Source organism: Camellia sinensis, chromosome 10 (genome assembly GCF_055761805.1).
Source record: "Camellia sinensis isolate YWXY chromosome 10, ASM5576180v1, whole genome shotgun sequence".
Taxonomy (NCBI): domain Eukaryota; kingdom Viridiplantae; phylum Streptophyta; class Magnoliopsida; order Ericales; family Theaceae; genus Camellia; species Camellia sinensis.
In genome coordinates this window covers 78,971,173-78,996,321 of record NC_138970.1, presented here as the reverse complement: position 1 = coordinate 78,996,321, position 25,149 = coordinate 78,971,173, and positions in this window count along the sequence as shown.

Genomic DNA, 25,149 nt, shown 5'->3' with positions numbered 1-25,149 from the left:
AATGACTCTTGTTTTTGAGGCTCTTCCCAAAAAAAAAAAAAAAAAAATGATATCTGCATTGTTTGCAAAAGTGCACAAAACCATGCCAATCAAAGGTTTTTTCTTCCAAGTTTTAGCATATATATATATATAACTTCGCAAAAGCCTTGATATCTGCCATTTGACTATACATGCACATATTTTAGTGTAACTATGCTTCAAAATTTGTTAATTAATGTGAAAATTCAGTAAATTTTGGATGAACATCAGTCAAGAAAAAATCAGCCAAAACAAATGTTAAAGAAATTTCGGATCCAATTTTAAGGAAAACAATTAATTTGAAATTAAGCCAAATCTTCATTATAAATAGGGAAAACTTGGGTGGATTTTGACCAAGTGATTCATTATATATATATATATATATAAGTGGATATAAAAAAAATCCAGCTGAAGTGCCGGGTTTAGAATAATTTACCATATTAGTTAAAAACACACATTGGAAACCATGGATGGATCTACAGGTGGTATAGGCACCAATTTTAAAAGAATTGATTATCATGGTGAAAATATTGAAAAAACTAAATAGATTCAATTACGATAGTTCCCAAACACACAAAACAAATAATCTAAATCATCTAATCCGTACGAAAGTGATTTAGCTTGTTGTTTTCACAATAGATAAATCAAACACAAACGATTTTACGTAGAAAAAAATCACAATTGGAGTACCTCCAATTGTGATTAAAAAAATCATGGGCTAAAAGCTACTAAACAATCCACTATGAAGATAATGAAATTACACAAGAGTATAGACAATTACCCAATACTCACTGATGAATTGACTTTCATTCCTTGTGTCTCTTCTATGAACTTCTTCGTCTCGAGATTACTTAGCCAAGTGTTAAATACACAACACCCAAGTTGTAATAACCCCAATCTGTGATTAGCCCAAGATCTTTGATTAAGACCACTTAATACATAATTAAGATGAAATTCTACGTTAATTGCATGTGTTATATATTATTTGCATTATATTTGTCTGTTGTAGAAAGCTCTGTCTGTGTTTCTATTTCATTATGCGAAGTGAAGGCCTTATCGGCCACTGAACGCGAAATTAACTAAGTCAATGTGTAATTTGGAATTTTTAGAATTTTATGGTAGGTTTAATTGAATTTTGATTCGAAACCAAATAATTAGATTAAATGAGTTAGCATGACTTAACTTAATCATACTTTATTAACCTAAACTAATTTGACCTATATAAGGCCAATATAGCCTCTAGAATCCATTTTATCACCTTTGTACTCAATAAAAACATGAGAAGAGAGGGAGAAGAAGAGATTGAGGTTAAGGAAGAGAAAAAAGAGGGATTGCTAGACAATCGAAGGAAATTGGAAGAATTGTGCAACAAATTCCTAGAATTTGAAGAATTGAGAACCCTAGGTAAGAATTATATTCTTAAAGTTTGTATTCTAGACATTAGTGTAAGAATTCTAAATATTAAAGTGTTTAAACGTGAGAATTGAGCTAGAGATGGAGGAATTTGAGTCATATCATGCATGCATGCATAATTCTCAAAGTTTTGAAGTTGTTTTCAAAGAATTTCCACATGTATGTTTATTTTTGGCCTTGGTTTAAGAATTTAACATGTTTTTGAACTAAACATCTCATTTGATCACGATTTAGCAGCTTTGAATTCAATTTATTATATGCATGTTATGTTTTCAAAGTTTCAAGCTTGATTTTGTACAGTTGGCAAAACTTTTGGGCTTGATTTTGCAAAATAGTTTGTAATTCATCATGCACTTTGAGTTTCTCAATGTTTTACTAAGTTTTGGCCCAAAAGGATGTGTTTTGATGCTTTGAAAATAGATTTCAAAATGGAATCAGCAATCTGGAAATTCCAGAATTTGTACCCATCGTTCGAGCAGTGGAGTCTACGCTCGAGCGAAGAATGCGAACTCCCAGTACTTTTGTAGAGTTTGGGGGTTAGCTCATGCGATAGAACCTGTGCTCGAGCAACCACCCTTATTTTTGATCCTCTGCTCGAGCATCAAATGAGAGCTCCCAGAAGTTTTACAGAATTTTGTAGACCTCTCGAGTGCAGGAAGTTGCGCTCAAGTGAAGACCCTATTTACTTAGTCTTGGGCTCAAGTAACTGTCAAGCGGCCGTCAAGCATAAAAATCATGCAACTAGTACTTTCGCGACCTAGCAAACCGCTCAAGCAATCAAAATTTTGCTCAAGCAGACTGCCTTGTTTTTGAAATTTAACTAACTGTTTCAACTCATATTTTAGCATCCTCATTGTATCTTAGGCATTCTTAAGCCATAATTAAGAAACAATAATGATGATAAGGATTAGAGACACACCAAGATAGAAAAGAAGTGAGTTAAGTATTTTTTGAGCATGTGTTTCAATGTGTATCCACTATGTGTTTGTGTAGGTCACACGCCATAGATTGTTGATCCAACTGTTTTGACCCTTCCGCTATTGGAGCTATTTGTGAATAACAACTCTATAAAACTATGTTTGATTATAAGTATTTTCTAACCAAAATGATATGATCTGCTTTCTAAAATGTTATTTTATGAATCACGAATGAATGTCCATTTTTCTGAAATGTATTTGTGGCATCCTTAGTTCATGTGGCCCTCACCCGAGGGTAATAATGTCGTGGCTTATGTTCATGTGGCCCTTTCCTGGGAGTAACAATATCGTGACTTATGTTCACGTGACCCTTATTGGGGGTAACAATACCATGGCTATTGTGCACAAAGATGTTAACCTTTATGGTCGTCAGTACCGACTATGCATGTGGGTTTTATGACCAATCTAATCTGTGAGCTAATGGATGGACTACATATAAGTACTCATGAATTCTGTATAAGTATGTAAATCAAAATCCATTTCTGAGATGAACTCTAATTTCTGAATCTGTTTTGAACATCATTCATAACCCTTTACCCTATTGTTATTCACTGGGCTCCAACTCATTCTATTACTTATGCATGTAGGTGATCAGGTGCGGGACCAGGCTCAGTGAGGTTTGCCTAGAGATCTGTTTGAGTAAGCCAACCAATGTGTCTCATGAGGAGGTTCTGAAATGTCTTGCGTTCGAGTTTTGTGGGCATGATGCAAGTTTAAGTTACTTTCTTTTGTTTATTTGGTCAAGCTTTTAGTTTATTTGTATCTATGATGATATAAGACTTGCAATCTGATGACACCATATATATATGTAAATATGAGTTTTTAAATTTTCAGTCTCATGTATGTTTACACAGCTCTATAGACATTATTTATTGGTATTTGCTTTCGCTAGCCCTTGTATCCTTGTTTAATTTGTTCAGAGGCCTTTGGTAATCCTAGGATTATTGGCCGGTTACAACGCTAAGCCTATAGGGGCGGGTTTGGATTGTGACACAAGTCAAATCTACAACATTAAACAACTTTAAAATCCTTCAAAGCTTTCAAGCCTAAAACTTCAGAATCCACCAACGAAACTGTTTGTAGAAGTTGTAACCCTAACCATCTCATCTTTCACAGATTTATATGCAGCAAAATCGCAAAGCCCACTCGAGCACATGAATGGTCACTCAAGAACTGTCTCCAAAAGGTGGTGGAACCACAGTCCTTTTGCTTAGGCGATGGAGTGGTCGCTTGAGTGAAGAATGAAACCTTCCAGTATTTTCATATCAAGTTTGAACTACAAGAAAAAGGCTTTCTTTGCTCGCGCCATCATTTCACTGCTTGAGCGGTAGATGAACAAACACAATATTTTCAAACAAGTTTGAACTACTGAACAAGGTGTTTGTTCGATCAAGCCACCACTTCATCACTCGAGCAGTCCATGAACACCCAAAAAATATACTTTACAACTGAAACGTGTTTGTTTGCGAAATTGACAACATAAGGGACCTAAAAATCTCCCTATTTGGAAATTCCTGGACAAAACACTTCTAGTAATGCAACCTATCAAACACACACTCTAGACACGACCAAACCTATTCTTTCTAACCATTCTAAACCACTCATAAAGCGTGCCACCTGCAAATATCACAATTAAACTCGCACAAACACAAGATATGGATAGATATATAGATAGTATTAGCAAACCAATTAGTAAAGCATTAGTAAACCATAAGCATGCTAATACTCCCCTTTCTTGACCGGGAGGGACAAAAGGACAACCAAACCAAAACAGGATGACAAATGAATAACAAAAAGTTACTAAGTCCATAATAGTCAGTAAGAAACATGTAAACAATTCTCAAATCCCAAGTGAACCCCAATTAAGTAGCATCAAGTCCATAATGCATATCCAAAAGTAGTATCAAAAACATGTCTGGTATATGAAAATCAATAGGAAAAAGATAAAAAGATAGAGTCTAAACACTAAGGAAGAAATAATATCACTGAAATAGAGATGGATGTGGAGGATGTTGCATCTGAAGATAAGAGAGAATTTGAGTAAGCGGAATTCATGTTTGATCTACAAAATGCTCAACACGGCTAGTAACAGCCTCCAAGGAAACAAAACAGCCATCAAATGCATCTACCTGAGCTTCCAACTGATTGAACCGTTGGAGCATGGTGGACTTAAACTGCCGAAGCTATCTGCGAATCATGCGAGGTTGAATAGAATGCTCTTCTTCACCAGTAGCATCAGAAGCCTCGAGTTCACCCTCTTCGTCCATTTGCTCCTCGCCAACACCTAAAGAACCACCTACCCCAGAAGTCTACCCCTGAACATGGGCTCGACTCTGGGAAATAGTCTTTTTAGTAATCGGTTTGACAGGTGTGGCATAATCATCATTGGAAAAAAATGAAACCTCTAGGAAAGACAAGAACCTATAGATAAGCCACTCATATGGAAGACCCAAAGACTTTTTGCCCTCAAACAGTGGAATCATATTTTGCACTATCATGCTTGGAAGATCAATATGTAAGTGAAGGTCAATGCCATATAGGACATACCCTTGATCTTGGTTTATGTTAGAGCTGTGAATAGTAACATGGATGCTGGCATAGAAAATGATATTGACAAGGCAAAAATAGGGAAGGAGTTCATTTTGCTAGATTAGCGTCCCGGGGACCCAATTCTAGGGTGTTCCACAAAGTTTGGTAGCAAATCAGATTGAAATCAGCCATGGAAGAAGTAAGGAATGGGTAATGATAGTTGACGATCGGGGAAATGCCAAGAAGAGTATGAACTAATTCCTCATTGATGATTATTTGCTTAGAACGGACCCAAGTTTTGATGCAGGGTCATACTCATCTATGGAGTGAATGTTGTAGTAAAACTCCCTAAACCAACTAAGGTTTTGAGGACCCAAAAATAAGAGAACCTGGTCACCCCCCAATGGACTAAACACAATGCGAATTGGGATAGACTCAAACATGTACGGTTGGGCATTCCTCTCTAGGTGGACAGTTCGTGTCCCATAGAATTTAAAATGTTTGGCTTTGTCATTAGAAGCGAATTTTTCACGGTTATAGGACGGACAATGGATGGTAGCCTTTTTTCGCTTGGAAGACTCGACCATGAGGAGACTGGAGTTAAAGGACAACAAAGACCACCCGATAGTAAAAAACCCACTTTGAGACAACCAACAATGGCATCCCAAGGATCCCCAATGACAACCCAATGACCCAATGGCAACCCCCAAACAACAACATTAGTACCCCACATAGTAATCCATAGTAAAATTAAGCAAAGGATAAGATCATGAGAAACATAGCAACCCACATATAAGTAACTACAACATAATAAAAATAAAAACTAACACAAAGACTAGATTAAGCCAAAGATAAATGCTAACAAGAGTATTAATGGTATTAGAGACAACAAAGAGGCTCAAAAGAAAGAAGAAAAAAAATTAAACCCTAGAGAGAGAAAGAGAGAGAGAGAGAGAGAGAGAGAGAGAGAAGAAGAAGAGGCAAACAAACCAAAACCACAAAATCAAGAGATAGAGAAGAAATCCTTACCCAAAAGTGAGGTGAATCACGAGAAGATGAGGAGATACATGAGGAATCAAGAGGAGGGCGGTCGACACTACCAATGGAGATGAAATCGCCCTAAAAGAGAGAAACCATGAAGAGATTTGGGAAAATGGCAGTGAAAGGATGGACGCAACTTTTACAACCTACACAGACCACTCAAGTGAAGTAATGGTCGCTCGAGCGAACTTACTAAAACATGGGGACATCACTCGAGCTAGAATTTCATCATTCGAGCACAAATAATCCTCTTTTAGAAAAACATATTGCAAACCCAGATACAAAATGAGACCTTTCATCGCTTGAGCAACATTTTCATCGCTCGAGCGGTCTCCACAAACAGGACTGACTTCCAAAATTCTCGAGCACACCCTAGAGCTTCTAAAAAAACACGCAAAACACTGAGTATCACCTGAAATAGAAGGGGATGAGTAACACAGCCACAATGTGATACTAAGATAAGATAATCTTCACAACATGAAACCATTGAACTTGTAAGATAAATAAGATGAACATGAGATCATAAGCAAGCAAGGTAATAATGTAGAGTAAAACATAGATAGCACATGAATGCAATGCTTGGAGAATAACATGATATCTCACAAAACCAATGCGTGTGTGTAATGTTTGAATGTCCACAACTGCTACAGTTAATCCTAGTAGTGATCTGATGGCTGCGCCTTTGGCAAGAGAACCGATACGAAACCGAGAAAATTCAAACCACTGGTGACAAAAAGGGTATATTTTGAGTAAACACGAAAGCTCTCCCTCAGTCAAATCAAACCATGCGCACTCATGGACATCTTTCATGCTCAAGAGTATGGAAACCTAACCAAAGAAGAATGAAAAGGATAATGATAGTCTGGTTGGTGACTCTAAGGTAGCCTTTTCTTCATGCCTTATGAACAATGAGCTGAGAGGAAAGCCATGGAGATGCAAATAGATGGTAGGGGGTTAAGAAGCTCAACATCACTCAAGATATCCTAGTATTGGTGAATTTATCGAGAGAAGCACACAATACAATGCTAGTTGTCCATAGAGAAATTTGATCACTGATGCGGAAACTCCTGCAATGGCTTAAGTGAAGGATATGTATAGAATGAGATCATGAAATCAATGAGCATACACATCCATTATGAGTTATGATCAACCAAACATGAAACCTTGATTGCAACATGAGAGATGTTCAAGTAAATCTATGAGCAAGGAAGACAAGCATCAATAACAATGAGATTATAACATACAAGCACACAAAAGGCCAAATGACCCATATCCACTCATGTACCAAGTCATACTTGAGTCAATGAGCACCACACCCAAGGTCTTTCTAAGGAACTCAAACCTAAGAAGATTAAGGGGTTTTGTACAAATGTCAGCTCTTTGATGTGCAGTGGATACATGTTCAAGAACAAGAAGTCCTTCTTCAACTAACTCTTAAATAAAATGGTGACGAATGGCAATATGTTTGGTGTGGGAGTGTTGGATAGGATTTTGAGAGATATTGATGGCACTATTGTTATCAGAGAATAGGGTGAGTGAATGTTGGTCTATCCTATAATCATGAAGCATTTGCTTTATCCATTTCATTTGAGCATAACAACTCCCGACAGCAATGTATTTCACCTCAGCGGTCAAAAGGGAGATGGTATTTTGCTTTTTAGTATGCCATGTGACTAAATTATTCTTGAGATAAAAACAACCTCCGTATGTGCTTTTGTGATCATCAACACCCTTACCCAATCGACATAAAAAAAGCCAGTAATGTCGGTTGTGGTGATAGAAAAAAAAAAAACCAAATCCCATACCCCAAAGTCCCACTCACATACTTGACAATGCATTTGACGACTAGAAGATAAGACTCTTTAGGACAAGCTTGGTAACGGGCACACACACTAACACTGAAGGCAATATCGGGCCGACTCGTTGTGAGGTGCAAAAGACTGCCTATCATGCTTCTATAGAGAGTAAGATCAACATCAATGCTACAAGAGTGTTTAGTCAAGTGAAGACTCATGCTCATGGGGGACCATGCGTGTTTAGTAGACTCAAGACCGAACTAAGGCAGAAAATTCTTTGCATACTTGGTTCGAGACAGAAACATACCCGATGACAATTGTTGAATTTGAAGCCCCAAAAAGTAAGACAATTCCCCCGTCATGCTCATTTCAAACTCATGTGTCATGCAATTCGAGAAATATTTAACAAGAGATTCAAATGTGGATCCAAACACAATATCATCAACCTAAATTTGAATAACAAGGATATGTGACTTAGTATGTTTCACAAATAGAGACTTATCCACTACGCCGTTGAAAATCATTGTCAATGAGAAAGTTGGTCAACCTATCATACCAAGCTTGAGGGGCTTGTTTCAACCCATAAAGAGCCTTGTCTAACTTATAGACATGTGTTGGAAACTTAGGGTCTTCGAAACCCTTAAGTTGCTCAACATAGGCTTCTTTCTTTAAGTACCCATTCTAAAAGGCACTTTTCACATCCATTTGAAACAATTGAAACTTCAGAAAGAATGTAACAACAAGTAAGATATGAATAGATTCGAGACGTGCAATGGGGGCAAACATCTCATCATAGTCAACACCCTCTACTTGCATATATCCTTGAGCAACTAACCTTGCCTTATTCATAGTGACTGCACCATTTTCATCAGATTTATTCTTAAAGATCCATTTTGGTACCTATTACAATCACATCTCTAGATCTAGGGACGAGAGTCCAAACATTGTTATGGTCAAATGACCTAATTCCTCATGCATAGCATTGACCTAATTATCATCATGCAAGGCCTCTTTAACATTTTTAGGTTCAATTAATGAAACTTAACACATATGAGATACCTCCTCCCAACGTTTCTTTCGAGTTTTCATTCGATCTGTGACATTACCTATCACCTATTGAATCTGATGATTGAGCTTTACCCTTGACAATGGCTCCAAGACAGGAAGAGAAGCGGATGGAGCAATCATGGGTCCATCTTCTTGTGCATCTCTTAAGATTGGACTTTCCATGTGAGTTGGTGCCTTGTCACATATTTGAGCTTCGTCTCGAGCTTCTCGTTTCATTGATGGATCCACATTCAATGCTTGAGGTTTACCTTCTTCATCTTCATATAAAGATGTTATTAGAGAACCTGTGTCATCTACAACCAAATTTATAGATTCCATTATCGATAAAGTACAAAGATTATAGACACAAAAAGCGCTATTAGTGGTTGAATACCCTAGAAAAATACCTTCATTACCGCGAGAGTCAAATTTGCCCAAAGGCCCTCGATCCTTAAAAATGCAACATTTACTCCCCAAAGTTTTGAAGTATTTCATATTAGGTTTCAACCTTTTCCACAGCTCATAAGGAGTTTGTAAAGTACTGGGCCTTAAATACACATGATTTATTACATAAATAGCTGTATTTAAGGCTTCAACCCAAAACTTGGAAGGAACTTTCTTGCTAAGGAGCATGACCCTAGCCATTTCTTGAACCACTCAATTTTTCCTCTCAACAACTCCATTTTGCTATGGGGTAATAGGAGCAGAAAATTCTTGCTTGATGTCATGCATATCAAAAAAATCTAAAAAAGAGCTACTTTCAAATTCACGACCATGATTGGTTTGGATTCTTTTGATATGCCCAATGGTAACACCTTGTTCCTTCTAAATTTTAAGACTAAGGACTTGAAAGTATTAGACTTTTCATGCAAAAAATTTACCTATGTGAAACGATTGTAATCATCAATAGTTAAAAATATATATCTTTTATCTCTAATGCTTTTAGTGTGAGTGGGTCCCATAAGATCCATATGAACCAGCTCTAGAGGATGCTTGGTTGTTAAGTTATTCACCTTCTTATGAGGGACTTGAGTTTGTTTCCCCAATTGACATGGCCTACACACTTGGTTCAAAGACTTACCCAATTTTGGCACTCCTCTCACAAGTTATTGGCTATCTTATCTAGATCTTTGAAATTGATGTGACCTAACTATTGATGCCATAGGTCTAGATTACTTATGATGGCCAAATAACAACTGAGATTACTGGTAGTAACAATCTCATAGCAATTGTCAGATGTGCAAACTCCATGCATGACGGTATTTCCTTTTTTGTCCAAAATTTCACATTTATCTTTAGAAAAAAATACCTCATGATGTGAATCACACATTTGACTAATGCTTAACAGATTAGCTTTAAGACCATCAACAAGCAATATGCTGTCCAATTTAAAAAGACCGGGGGCACTTATAGAGCCCTCACCAATGACTTTAAAGGTGCTATCGTTTCTAAATGTGACAATTGCTCATTTATATCTTTGAAGAGACATGAAGTAGGATTTGTTGCCGGACATGTGATGAGAACACCCACTATCAAGATACTACATGTGCGAGTTACGTGCTTTATAAACAGTATGAACAACAAAACACGACAAGTTACTTTTTCTCACCTACACTCTTCTAGTCTTAACTAGAGAGGGAACATCATGATTCTTGGGTGATGTCTTAGCGTTGTGAACACTATTTTGGCTCATGGTATTCCGCCTTGACATGTAGGGTTATCTCCTGACCCATGAGGAATTAGAGTTTCTTCTATCTCTTTAAGACACCCTACTAAATAACTCAAAGCAATAGAGATGAATATGACCATGCTTACCACAATGATGACAAATAAAAACAGGTTTTACCTCCCTTCCATTAGTTATACCACCTTTTTGTTGCTGGAGAGACTTATCATCTTGTTGCTTTTTGAGCATGCCTTTTCCTTGAGTTATTTTGTCATGAGATGTAGAAGTATCCCCCATTTGCTGTATGTCATCACCATAGTCAATTCTACTATTGTCATAGCCCATCTGTTGAGATGGAAGAATGACTTACAAAGTCTGTGACCCTTTGTTCCAAAGCTCAATTATAGCCCTAGCACTCTTGAGATCTTTCTTTTTCTTGATAACCAGCTCTTCCAAGGTAACTTCAAACATCTCAAGAGTTTTAATCTTTTCTTCATATATAGCGTAGATTCTCTGTAGCTCATTCCTCTTGGTTTTACAAGCTAATAGTTTTGCACAAATAGCTTGTCGATCATAGGCTATTTTGATAGCTTCATTCCTAGCAGTAGAAATCTCCTCATTTAGTTTGACTTTCTCACCTTCACATGCTTTGAGTTTGATAGTGAGCTTGTCATATAGCACAGATAGGTTCAGAGATTCCTTGTACAACTTCTCATAGTCATGTTAAAGCTCGTCATCGTCTATTTCATTCTCACTTTTAGAAGATTCATCATCGGAGCCATTCTCAATTAATGAACCATCTTCTTCTTATTTTTATTTTTCCTTGAGAGCATCCAATCGAGAAACTAAAGCAGTAAAGTGAGAAAGATCAGAACCTTGTGAATGTGACTCAGTGCTTTTATAGAACATTTCATGCATCTTTAGTATTCGCATAATGAGAGGTGCACTGTTGTTCTCTTTTACACAGAGCTTCTCGAATAGTGTTCAAAACTTGCTCGCTACTCTCCATGTCAGCCCTTTCAACAACACTCCACTTCTTAAAAGTCTTGGTAACCTTTTGATTTGTAATAGAATCAATCACAAAACGTTCTTCAATAGTCTCCTCAATTGTATACTAACCTTTTGAATCCCAAGCTCTGAGGTACACCCTTATTCTACACTTCCAATATTGATAGTTACTCTCATCAAAAGTAAAAGCATGATTAGGACTAACCCAACGAGCAAACTCAACTGGTCGAGGAGCTGGTTATGCGAAACAAGAATAAAACACCGTGAAGGAACCATCTTCATCTTCACCAGATTCAGGTTTATCAGCTTCTTGTTTTGATTTGCTCTCATCATCCCATGCCACAGTATACACTTTCTTTTTGTTCTTCTTAGAAGGACACTCGAGAGCGATATGCCCAAACCCTTGATATGCATAGCACTTGACTTCTTGTCCTTTCATTATCTTTTTCTCGGGTTTTGGAATAATTTTAAGTTTATCATTTCCCCTCTCCTTAGAACTAGTATCCTTGAAATTAGGCTTCTTTTTAATTTTTTTTAATTGTTTAGTAAATAAAGCCGTCATTTCGAATTCTAGATCAATTTCAACATCAAGATTCTTGACAATCTCATGAGTACTAGAAAAAGCCACACTTTATTTTGTTTTTTCTTTGAAATCAAACATGTCTCATAAGTTTGCAAGTTTCCAACCAACTAATTGAACTTGAGGTTCTCAGCATCTTGAGCCTCATCTATAACTGTGACTTTTGATTGAAACCTATCAGGTAATGACCTTAGAATTTTTCCAACCACCTAACATTTTGGGATTTTTTCACTGAGTGTGAAACAATAATTTATGATATCACTGGGTTTAGCATAAAAATCATCAAACATTTCATCCTTACACATAAAAATGGTTTCAAAAGCAAAAGTTAGACATTGAAGTTTTGATCTCTTGACAGAAGTAGTATCCTCGTGAATTGTTTCAAGAATGTCCCAAGTCTCTTTTAAAACCTCACAAGTACAAATACGATGAAATTCTTTAGGAGTGATAGAGTAAAAGAGGGAATTGAGCGCTTTACTGTTCCGACTCAAGTGTTGGTAATTATTCATATCCCATTTATCCATTAGTTTAGGAACATCAAGACTATCAATGGTTATCACAGGTTCACTCCACCCATAGAAGACGGAATGCTAAACTTTCTCATCAATTGACTTTAAAAATTCTATCAAACGAGTTTTCCAGTATGTGTAGTTTGTTCCATCAAGTAAAGGAGGTCTATTAGTCGAGTTACCCTCACGAATTGATTACATTAACACAAATCATGCTCCTATAGCTTTGAAAACAAAAATAGTCAAATGACAAGTCACCTGCTCTAATACCAATTGAAAAACCTTTGTGATTCGTGATTCGAAATTGATTCAATTACGATAGTTCCCAAGCACACAAAACAAACAATCTAAATTATCTAACCCGTACGAAAGTGATTTAGTTTTTTGTTTTCATAACAGATAAATCAAACACAAATGATTTTACATGGAAAAAAAAACCGCAATTGGACCTACAATTGTGATTAAACAATCATGAGCTAAAACCACTAAACAATCCACTATAAAGATAATGAAATTGCACAAGAGTGTAGACAATTATGCAACAGTCACTCATAAATTGACTTTTACTCGTTGTGTCTGTTCTATGAACTTCTTCGTCTATAGATTACTTAGCCTAGATTGCTTAGCCAAGTGTTGAATCCACAACACCCAAGTCAAATCCATGACTCTAAGTAACCTTAAAATCCTTCAAAACTTCTGAGCTCGAAACTTCAAAATCCACCGATGAAACTCTTTGTTGAAGTTAAATCAACGAACCCCTTGATGTATGTATTTTAATCCATGTGAGGCGATGAGCTCACAAGGTTATCAAGGAAAAAACAACCATCGGGCTCTCTAGATGAATACTAAAACACCTACAAGTCTCTTGTTTTAGATCTAGAAGTCGTAACCCTAACCATCGTATCTTTCGTAGGAATGGTCACTTAAGCGATGTCTCCAAAAGACTCTGGAACCATAAATGCCATCGCTCGAGCGATGGAATGGTCACATGAGTGAAGAATGAAACCTTCCAGCATTTTTAGAACAAGTTTGAAAACTGGAAGAAGGCTTTCTTCACTCGAGCCATCATTTCACCATTCGAGCGGTCCATGAACAAGCACAGTATTTTCAGACCAAGTCTAAACTACTGGACGAGGTTTTTTTTCACTTGAGCCACCACTCCATTGCTCAAGTGGTTCATGAATAGCCAAAAAAAAAAAAAAAACTTTACAACTAAAACATGTTTGCTCGCGGAATTGACAACATATGGGACCTAACAGTTATAATGTATGAAATTCTACCAAATAATTCCACCAAATATATCATATAATCTAGTTGTGCTAGATACAATTTTATTTATGAATTCAATTTTACCTTTCATCTGGTCTAATAAAAATTCATAAAAATGTAAATTGAATTGCCTATTTACTAACAAATTATTCAATGCTCTTGGAGCAATGAATAATTTCTCCTATTTACCAACTGAATGAAAATCAAAATGAAGTTACACAGACAATTTAATCAATTAAAATTGGAAAGTCTAAAATCCCCAAGATATTGATTTCGTGATTATGGTCCAATTTAAAACAGTAAATAACAATCCCAATCAAACAATCAAGACAAATCGACACAATGATTTAAGGTAGAAAAATCACAATTGGAGCGCCTCCAATTTTGATTAAAAAAAAAACTATAGGCCAAAGTCGCAAAAAAAAAAAAAAAAAAAAAAAATCCACTAATAAGACAAAAAGGAATTACATAAGTGTACCATCAATTACTTAGCGTATCTACGCCCAAATTAAACCAACTTCTATGTGTCTTTTTCAGCAGTGTCTTCACCTTAGAATTATCTTTCCCAATGTTGAATCCACAATGCCGATGTCGAATCACGACTATGAGCCAGTCCGGAATCCACCAAAGCTTTAGGCCTAAATTCCTCAAAATCCACCAAAGAACACCCCTCCTTCTATGAATAAAAGAAAACAAACAAATCCCTTGATGATGTTGATATAAAGTTCATGGATCCATTGATATCTCTCTTAAATCACTAAGGAAATACTCAAAAAGCAGTCTCCAATATAAAACACTTTGTTTTCTCTTCCTCTCTGAAAATCTGGACGGCCCAAATCCTAAAATGAGCAAAGACCACACTTTACAGTAAATTGGATCGTGAAGACCGCTCAAGCACACATTTCACAGCTCAAGTAGTGTGAGTGAAGGCGGTGCAATACATATAGGCCGACCGCTCAAGTGTAGCTTTCACTGCTCGAGCCGTAAAACTTTCTTTCCAGAAATTCAGGTGCTCTAAAAAAATATTAGATGATCCTTTTCTCTGCTCAAATCCAACCTATGCGAACTAACTGGGCAGCTCGATCCCCATACATAGTCAGCGAAGTGGAAAACATGAAAGGATAAAGATCACAAACTCCTCTACATAAGCACAATTCAGATTGGATTCTTACCTAAACAATCATGGCCTCACTGAAAGAAAAGAGCAAATAAAATTATAGCTAAAAGGAGTTTTGTCAAACTGGATTGCCAATTACAAAACCCTAACAAAAAATATAATAAGTTAACTACAATGGATACAAAAATAATCCCAACCCCAAACCTACTAAAATTTTCAATTGAAATCCATGAGGCCATGAGTCAAATATTACATTCAAATCGTAAATAGGCAAGAGATGAGATAAATATAGAAAAAAAGAAGAAGAAGTAAGATAGTGACCAATTTTAAAAGAATCCACTATCGTGGTGAAGATATAATGCATCAAATTCTATCAAATAATTTCGTCCAATATATTTTATAATCAAGTTATGCTAGATACAGTTTGATTAACGAAATTTCCTAGATTTCAAGCCGTACCTCTTCAATGAGAACTCTTTCAAACCAATAAGCTACCGAAGAAGACAGAGATCTTCAAGAAGCCTTCGAAAGCAAAAGACGAGAGAAAGAGATGATAAAGAGCAAGAGAACGGACAAGGAAAACACACACACACACACACACAGAAACCATAGATTCAAAGCAAAGAAGAGAAAATTTTAGGATTTTAGAGCTATAACTTTTCAATCCTTGCACAGCCTGCAAATTCGATCTTTATGAATGGAAATAAGGAAGACGACCAGAGAAGAGAGAGAAGGGTGTCTTGTTTAGCCAAACCAGAAACAAACGAGAGAGAGAGAGAGAGAGAGAGAGAGAGAGAGAGAGAGAGATAAAGAGAATTGGGAAAAAGCTTCAATCGGTTTAACAGGTAAGTGGTAAAAACTGTGTAAAATATTGACGGGTTTAGATTAATTGAGTCAAATCCAATGGCTGAAAATTAACTTGCATATTATATGTAACTTTCAACCATTACACACTATAACATGGCCCATATATTTTTGGTGATTGGCACCAAAGTATTTTATTTTGGCACCTATTTTTTCGGTCATAACATTCACGACATAAATTGTGTGCCGTGAAAAGTGAAATATGTTTAACGGCTGGTATACATGTGCTGTGTATAATTGATGTATTAATGGCATAGCATATGCATGTCATAGAAAGTTTTATTATTTACGGCTTGCAAGCCATAAAAAATCACCATTATTAGCATTAATAGCCTAAGCAATAGACATGTTGTGGTTAGGATATTATTTATGACATGCAAAAAAAATAAAAATAAATAAATAAAGTCATAAAAGTGAAAAACTACGACTTGTATTTATTGTATATCTTTGATGTGATGCCATGAAAATCCAGTTTTGTTGTAGTGAAGAATACGATGATAACTATGACCTTGCTAATGCCATGGATGACGAAGGAGCATTAAATCTAAACAATGTCATGGACTAACAAAACCATGGGTGAATTCACAAATCATGAATAAATTGGTAGAATTATGGACTGTGGGAAACACATCACGAGCTTGTCTCTTGTTAAAAAATAAAATATATACTCACTATGTAAAATATTTTATCATTATATACTATATTGAAATCTAGATTTGAAGTTGAAAAGGGCCTATAAAGGCTCCAGTTGTAACAAAAGGGACATGATTACCCAGAGTCTTCTTAAAGTTAAGAAAGAACTCTGGATCTTAAGTCTTCTTAGAGCAAATAATATTTTGGCAATCTAACAGTTCGTAAACACTCTTATCCTTATAAATTTTCTATTCAGTAATATTAATCTTTTTCTTTCAAAAGATTGTGTTTTTTCTATATTTAGGATCTTAGGTCACTCATATAATCGAATATAACAGCTCTTACGTTGTGTTTGGTTGGGGGATTTGAGGAGGGATTTGGAAAGGAAAAGGAAAAAGTTAGGTAAAATGTGAATAAAATATACTTACATTTCACCTAGTTTCACACACCTTTTTCCTTTCCCTTTCCAAATCTCTCCCAAAATCCCTCAGCCAAACACAGCATTAAAGTTACGTTATGAGGTAGGAAATGAAACAGATTTGTTTTGACCCTGATCTAAGGAAGGAAAGATTGATGTTAGCCACCTCCGTAAATGGGAAGCTTAGTGGTTAAAATATTTTGATACAATTCTTATTTCGGAAGCACAGTAGGCTTAAAATAAACATAACTTAAAAATATAGAAGTAATAATAAAATTATAGGAGTATTTATCAATATTTTTAAATTCAAGATCTGTTATTAGATCGTAATAAAAGAAATTCTATGGTACGCTCCCCTTACGACTTTTGTGATCGTTGGTTATGATTTGTCATGGTGTGTTAGTTATCAATTGGTTATGATTCATTGTGATATTAATTATGACTCATTATAATGTTGGTTATGACATTATTTTGGTTATAACTTATGTAGTGTTTGGTTATGACTCAATTTTTAAATTTTTTTTTATATTTTTTATAATTATGACTGAAAATAATCTAGTTATGACATTTGTGGTAATCAATACTACCAAAAATAAAATAAAATAAAAAAATCAAAAATGCCATAACTTGCATATGATATCTCGTAATCAATTAGTAGTACTAATAGCAAACTATCATGAATGGTGTAACTTTTTTTTACAAAATCTAGTAAAAATTGGTATTGCTAGTGAAATAAAATTTACTAGAAAAGGAGTTGATAGAATAACTCAATAAATTATATATTATCAAGAACAATTAAACTTAATATCTCAAGTCTTATATATATAAACAAATAGTTAAACTAAAAAATAAAATAAAATATAAAAATTTAATACATATTTTGTTTTTTTTTTTAAAAAAAATAGAGAACTAAGAACTTTTTGTAAATAGTAAATATAACGATTCTAGTTTGAGACCTGACCCATTTGATATTCTGGATTCGAGTTTCATTGTCTTGTATTGTTGTTCATGTCGTATTCCTCTTTTCCCTCATTAAATTTGGCTATTAGGTTGTGTTGATTATGTTTGGAACAGGTTGGGCTTGCTTTTCAAACTTGTGTTGCCCAGATTTTTGTTCTTTTGCTCGAGCGACACTTCTTGCGCTTGAGCAGCCTTTGTGAAACTTCAGTACTTTCGCAGGTCTGCAAAACTACTGGGAATTTGTATTCTTGCGCTCGAGCACCGACCTCTGTCTGTAAAACTACTGGAAGTGTATATTCTGTGCTCGAGCGGAACAACTTAATGTGTCTGGTTGCTTGAGTGAATTGTGCGTATATTAGGTCGTAAACAGGGCATTTTATATTGCTTTTTTATCTCTCTCTCTCCCTCTCTAAAACATTTCAAAACCCTAAGTTGAGACTTTCTCTCTCTCTCTCTCTCCCTCTCCCTCTCTCTCTCTCTAAAACTTACCCTCTTTCTAAGATCTACCTATTTCTCTACCCTACTCCCTTTGTTAAAAAGATAGAGCTCACCTAGAGTTTCATTTTCAAGCGAACAGAGTTGGATTTCGACTTCATCTAAGTTTCATCCATGTTTATTTCGTCTCTTAGCTTCGAGGTAGGGATTCTCTACACTCTTTTATGATTTTTAACTTAGTTATTTGTTTTTATAAAAAAGTCTTGTGATTTTGGAAGAATTTGAACAAACCTAGGGTTTTGGTTTAAAATCAAAAGAGAGGTTTTCAAATGGATGTATTGAAAATGGTTGTGGGGTTGGAAATAAGGTTAAGTTGTGACCAAACTATTGATTTTGATACTTTGATTGGATTTTGGATGGAAAAAGGGTTTTACCCTAAATGGCTCAAATATTTATTTTGTATAAATAAATGGAATTGATGTTGAAAATGTGAAATTTGATAGATATTAATATAGATGGTGGAATTTGATATGTATTATCACTCACCTTGAAATTTGAGAAGTTTATTTGTATTGAAAATTTTATATCTGTTTTGGGCTATCGGTGGAGAATAGCTATGATTGTTGTAAAAATTACATAAGGATTAGATGAATTGAAATTAATTTCTCAGCCATGTGCATTGAACATTGTTACTCATTTAATACATTACAAGAGTATATGAATTTGAGAAAAAGGGGTGAACGTTGGAAAGAGGTATGTATCACCAAATTAAGTTGGCTTGTGTGACCAAGGTGAAAGTCTCGAAAAATGCGCGTATACATGGGTGTCGATTCCTGCGGACTAAATATCCATAAAATGGTAATAACAATGCTTGTATAGGCTACGTTTACATGGGTGCCATTTGACAGTTTTCCGCAGACGAAATATCCGTGAAATGTTGTACCGGTTTGAGAATTCCTCCCTTGTTTTCTGTTGTAAAGGACATGATTTGAGAATTGTAATATAAGTTAACCATGGCATGGTTCTTGAGTAAGAAATATAAAACGTTTTGGTCATAAGCATTGCATATGCATTTCGCCCTTATATCTTTGTTAAGATTCATATATTGTATTGGATTATTTCTACTGTACTTTGGCTCACGCTATATAGGAAAAATCATTTTCAAGTGCTGGTAGGGGTGCAACTCGGGCTAGTTCGGTCGAGTTGGAGGTTTGCTCATGCCCAACCCGAATTGTGTTTGGCAGTGCCCAAGCCCGAACCAAGCTTCATAATTTGAACTTGGGTTAGCTCGAATTGCCTGAATTTCACAAGGCAACAAACAGCTTTTGAATTTTTCCATATAACAAACAGTGCTTCATAATATACATAAGTCCATTAGTCCATAAAACAAACTTAAACATCATCCCAACCACAAACACTGCTATATATAAAAGTAAATTTCACAGGGCAACAAACAATGCTTCATTATTCCATACAACAAACAGAGTAGTTCTTAGGCATTAGGCAAAGAGCATTTCTCTAATGCATTGTAAGACCAGGATTGATGTTAGTATCGATATATTCAAATTTCATCCCAACAGGTAATTCCCAATCAAATGAGCAAAGAAGATTGGCAAGTGCAAGCTCTACTACTGCAACTCCCAGATTGATTTAACAATGCTCTTCGACCAGATCCAAATGGAATTAGTCCAAAGTCCTCTAAAATCAATATCACCGATTTTGAGTGGTAATCGAACGACGAGTGGCCAAAAATAAATAAATTGAAACACAAATACAAACACAGAGAAGGATATACCAATTTTGTGTGGCGTCGAAGCTTATCGAAAGGGTGGCGGTGTCGTTGTTCGTGGCGTCGTCGTCTTCGTTCTCCGTTCTTCAACTCTCATGAAGAAATGAAATGAGAGTCTAAGAGAGAGGGAAGAAAGACTAGATAAGGTAGGGTTTTGTTTTTAGTTTTAATCTAATGGTCCAAATAAAAGATGCTAATCCAAGGGCCAAAGACCACCCAAAAAATAAATAAAAAATTAAGGGCTAGCTATTTAATATATTATATAATTTATATAATATATTAAATGTAATTCGGGTTCGGGTTGCTCGGGTTAGCCACTTACTTTGCCCAGGCCAGGCCCGAATTACAATTCGGGCATCAAAAATCTGCCCAGGCCCATCTAGATTACAAAATATTGTTGCCCAAGCCCTAAAAAAACTCGGGCTGGGCACAGGTTGCTCGGGTTGAGCCCGCCCGAGTTGCACCCCTAAGTGCTGGTGATATGCCTCCACTAAGGACTTAACTTTGAAGGACTGTGGAGCTGAAGGCTCAATGTTGTATTTTGTATTTAATTTTGTACAAGCCTAGGGCTTTATACGTATTGAGCTTAAAACTCATTTTTGATATACCCAAGTAATGATTTGGAAAGATGTAAGTCTTTAGGGTATACGATTATTTGTTTAGCTTTTGTTTCTTTTCTCAATCTTATAACATATGCTGTAGATTCAGGATATAATGTTTATAAATGTATATCGCATGCGCCACCTTTTATATATGAAACTCTAATTAATGAAAGCTTATCAATTCATATATGTTCCCACTTATCGTTTGTTATGAGATGGATATATTGTATTTATTTTGGGGCATTACAGTAAAGAAAATTAGGGGTCATACTGCAAATTGTGGCAAGGCTGGTTGGATGAACTTCTCTCCAACATTACGGGAGAGGATTTAGATCCATTATTATCTTAGAAAATCAGTAAGTGTGTCATGTGCACACATAATTTGATTTTGTTTAAATCTCAAGATAGATTTCTAAGGGAGCATGTAAATGTACCAATATAATAATTCAATGTGGTTAACTGTTACATTTTGAAATTTAAGAAGCAAAATGCAAAATGTTTCTTAATTTAAGAGAATTTACTGTAATTTATTCTATTTATTACTTGACATTTGTCAAGTCATTTTTTAAAAAGCTATAAAAAATATTTATATATTAGATTTCACTATTTTAACTAATAAATATGAAGTTCGGATGCCATATATATTTGTCTAGGACCACCAAACAATTTTGGCAAAATTACATGTCAAAGGAATTTTTAAAAATTAATTACAAAAATTTATTACTACTAATTTAAAAATATTTTCCCAACATTGACTGAATGGAAAATTTTCCAAATGACAAATGACTGACATAAGCAACGGTGAATATATATATATATATATATATGTATATCTCAGTTAATTTTTTTTTATTGATAATGGGAAAGATATAACGTTCTTAGCATACATTAATAAAGTAGGGAAGAGTAGAAATCATCATAGTTAGGTTAGACGATCCCAATTAAGTTGGCACTAATTAGAAAGTGCAATCATTTGTTAGCTACAACTCTGGTTGATAAGGTACCAACCAACATGAAAACAAGAAAGCAAGAGAGCCAAAAAAAACAACGGTGAATATTGAGAAGTTATTGGTTAATTTTGGAGCATCATTACATGCAATTCATTGAATGATAAATGGTCAATTGTCTCCTAAAAAGAGATAATAAATATTACTACTTTGATTAATAAAAAACTAAATTAAAATACCACATCAGCATTTCCCATGAACAATGAATAAGTTTCCACGGATATTGTTTCTTAGTATTGCAACTACCATTTCAAAAAGAGTAATGGTAGAAATTTTAAAAATTCTATCAAAGTTTTTATCAGTGTGATATATTTGATAAAAATTTTGGTGAAATTTTTGAGATCTCTAACATTTTTGTTTCAAAAACAAAGACGGAACTGACGAAGGATTTGTGGGCACGAAAGTTACAATAATTTTTTTTTAATTAAACAATTATTTAGAACAGTAATTTAATCAGAATCTGAAACATAATTTCTAAATTATTATTTTCGTTTTAAAACGGTAATTTAGAAACTATTTCAAATTCCGATTAAAAAATGTCTCAAATTTTTAAATGAATGGTGTGGATTAATTATTATTATTTATTTATTTATTTTTGCGAGCTCACCTCATAGATAAATAAGTGCGTGATTTCAAATCCTATGTAAATTTTATTTTATTTCCTGAGTTTACGGACTTATTAATTAAAAATGTATTGCAGGCCCACATAAGTAGTTTTTGGCGAAAATTTTTATTGTTTAAAATGGGAATGAGAAAATAACCAATAAGTCCTAGTTTTTATAATATATTTTTAAAAAATTCATTATTTTATAATGATGGATGTTATTTTAATTTTATCCCTCATTTAATATCAACAACAATTCCATAAATATTTTTTTAATTGTACAAAGTATGATATTATATTAAAAAAAAATCATAAATCACAATCTAAATTATCAATAAGATCTATTTCATTTTGAAATTTATTATTGAGTTATATTAAATTTAAATATTAACAAATAAATCCTTTTTTTTTATAAATTGTTGTAAAAAAATTTAATTGTTCATAATAGTATATTTTATTTTTATTTTATATTTTTTCATTAAAATATGAACAAAAAATTTGATAAATAATTTTAATTTATTACAAATTTTATAATTAAATTATTTTTAATTATTCAAATTAAATGACTTTTCATAAACAAATTATAAGTATAAAATTAATAATTTTTATAATTAAAATTTAAAATTTTAATTAAATTAAAATTCTTTATGAAATTGTTGTTCATATTAAATAGGAAAGATAAAATTGTGAAAAGACAAGCCATTATAGAGCAATGAATGTTTTGAGAACTTTTTATCACAAATAAGACTTAATTGTCTACACTAAAACTTGATAGGACTTATTAGTAATCTTAAGAGCAAATATGACTTATTGATTATTTTTCTCAAAGGAATTCTATAGGGTGTGTACCATATGCAGCTTGCTACGTATTTTTGTGGTGTATATTGTGCTTGTTTTTGCAGCTTAAAAGCTGCTTATTTCAGCTTTCAGCTTAATTTAAGTTATTTTGATGTGTTTGGTTTAGCTTAACAATGCAGCTTATAGCTTTTTGTAAGTCAGGAATTAGCTTATTTTTTGAGTGGGGCATGAGATGCTTAATTTGTAAGTCAAAAATCAGCTTATGTTCATAGTTATAAGCTATAAGCTGTTTCGGCATAAGGTATAAGCACTTTCCCACAACTCTACCAAACAGGGCCATTATGTATTTTGTAATAAATATTACATATTTTTCTATTAATAATTATGATAATTTATGATTAAGAAATAAAATTATATATTTTTATAATAATATTAGATATTTTTTTATTAAAAAATATTTAGATAAAAAATAGGTAGTTGTTCAAATTCATGTATGCAGAAGAGTTTTTATATTATCTCTCTTCTTTTTTATTCAATTCTGTCTCTTCAATCCCACTCTCTGTACAAATATAAACCCACCCTATCTATCTCTTCAATCAACGTTTTGTTAAGAAGTTATTTAGTGGTTTAAGAGCAGTGTTTACATCATAGAAATTATGACACTTATGAGATTGTCTCTTCATTTGGGGGGGGGGGGGAGATGATAAGACTCACTATTTTAGTCAATAAAATACATATTGGACTACCATTTGAATTTACCTAGTGCAAACTATAATTTATCCCTTCTATCACTACTGCAACTTCAAATCTATTTTCTTTCACATGTTTGTACTCTAAAACTACTCAATAATCATGTGACAGTTGAGTTTTTTGGACCGCTCGAGCGGTCATTTGGTCGCTCGAGCGGTGATTTTCAGTTCCCAGTATTTGGCTATTTTGTAGGCGAGATCGCTCGAGCGTGGAATTCATGCTCTCAATATTTTCACTATAGCTCTGCAAAATTTCTGAGACTTCTCTTTTTCTGCCTGAGCGGTGGAATTATCGCTTGAGCAATCACTTCAAGTTGTGTTGTTCGCTCGAGCGGTCTGTTCGAGATCAGCCAATATAAAAGCCACTTTTTATTCATTTTCTCTCATTTTCCTCTCTTTTCTCTCCTTTCCCTCTTCGTGTCCAAAAACCCTAGGCACAAAACCTTTGGTTTCACCTTATTATACCAAGGGTCCACCTTAGATGATGCAAAATTAGTGAAGAAAGAGTGGGGATCTTCCTCTTTACCATTTGGATTGTGATTTTATTGGAGTTCCTGCATGGGTCTTCATTGTTTGCTCACCTTCTTGAGGTATGGGGTTCTCTTAACTCAATCATTTATGATTTAGTTCGATTTTGATGTCTTATGAGAAATATGGGTTGATTTGAGTTTGAAATCTTTGATTAAAAGATGCTCATATTTCAAAATTGGGGTTTTCACCCTAATTTTTGAAAGATTTAGTATGTTTTGGTACATTGGTGGTTAATAAATGATGATTTGAGGATTTAACAAGGAAATGAGGAAAACTCCCAATTTTATTGAAAATCCAAGAATTTGGACTTTTAAATTAAAAGAGGATTTGAGTTAATCAGTACCTTATGTTGAAAATTAAAGTGCTTTTTCATGTTGATAAGTGTGTTAGATAAATTTATTATCTATGATGATGTTATTGGTGATTTAAATAAGTGAATGGTGTGAATACATGGAATTGTGAAATGATGTAAGGTAATGTTTTGCAAGGGTTGATTGTTAGTAAAGAGTAGGACGTGGAGTCTTAAAAATGAGAATAGGTTGAGGCGCCCAATTGCCCTTCCGTACTTAGTGGCCGGTAATTGTGGGGTTTTCATTGGTATTTTGGTAAAGGTGCCCAATTGCCATTCTGTGCTAAGTGCCGGTAAATGTGGGGCAAGTGTTGAAATGATTGATGGGTATCCAATTGCCTCTCTGTGCTCGGTGGCCAAAAAATGTAGAGATGTTTTTAAAATGGAACGGGTGTCCAACTGCCCTTCCGTGCTTGGTGGCCGAAAAATGTGGAGATGTT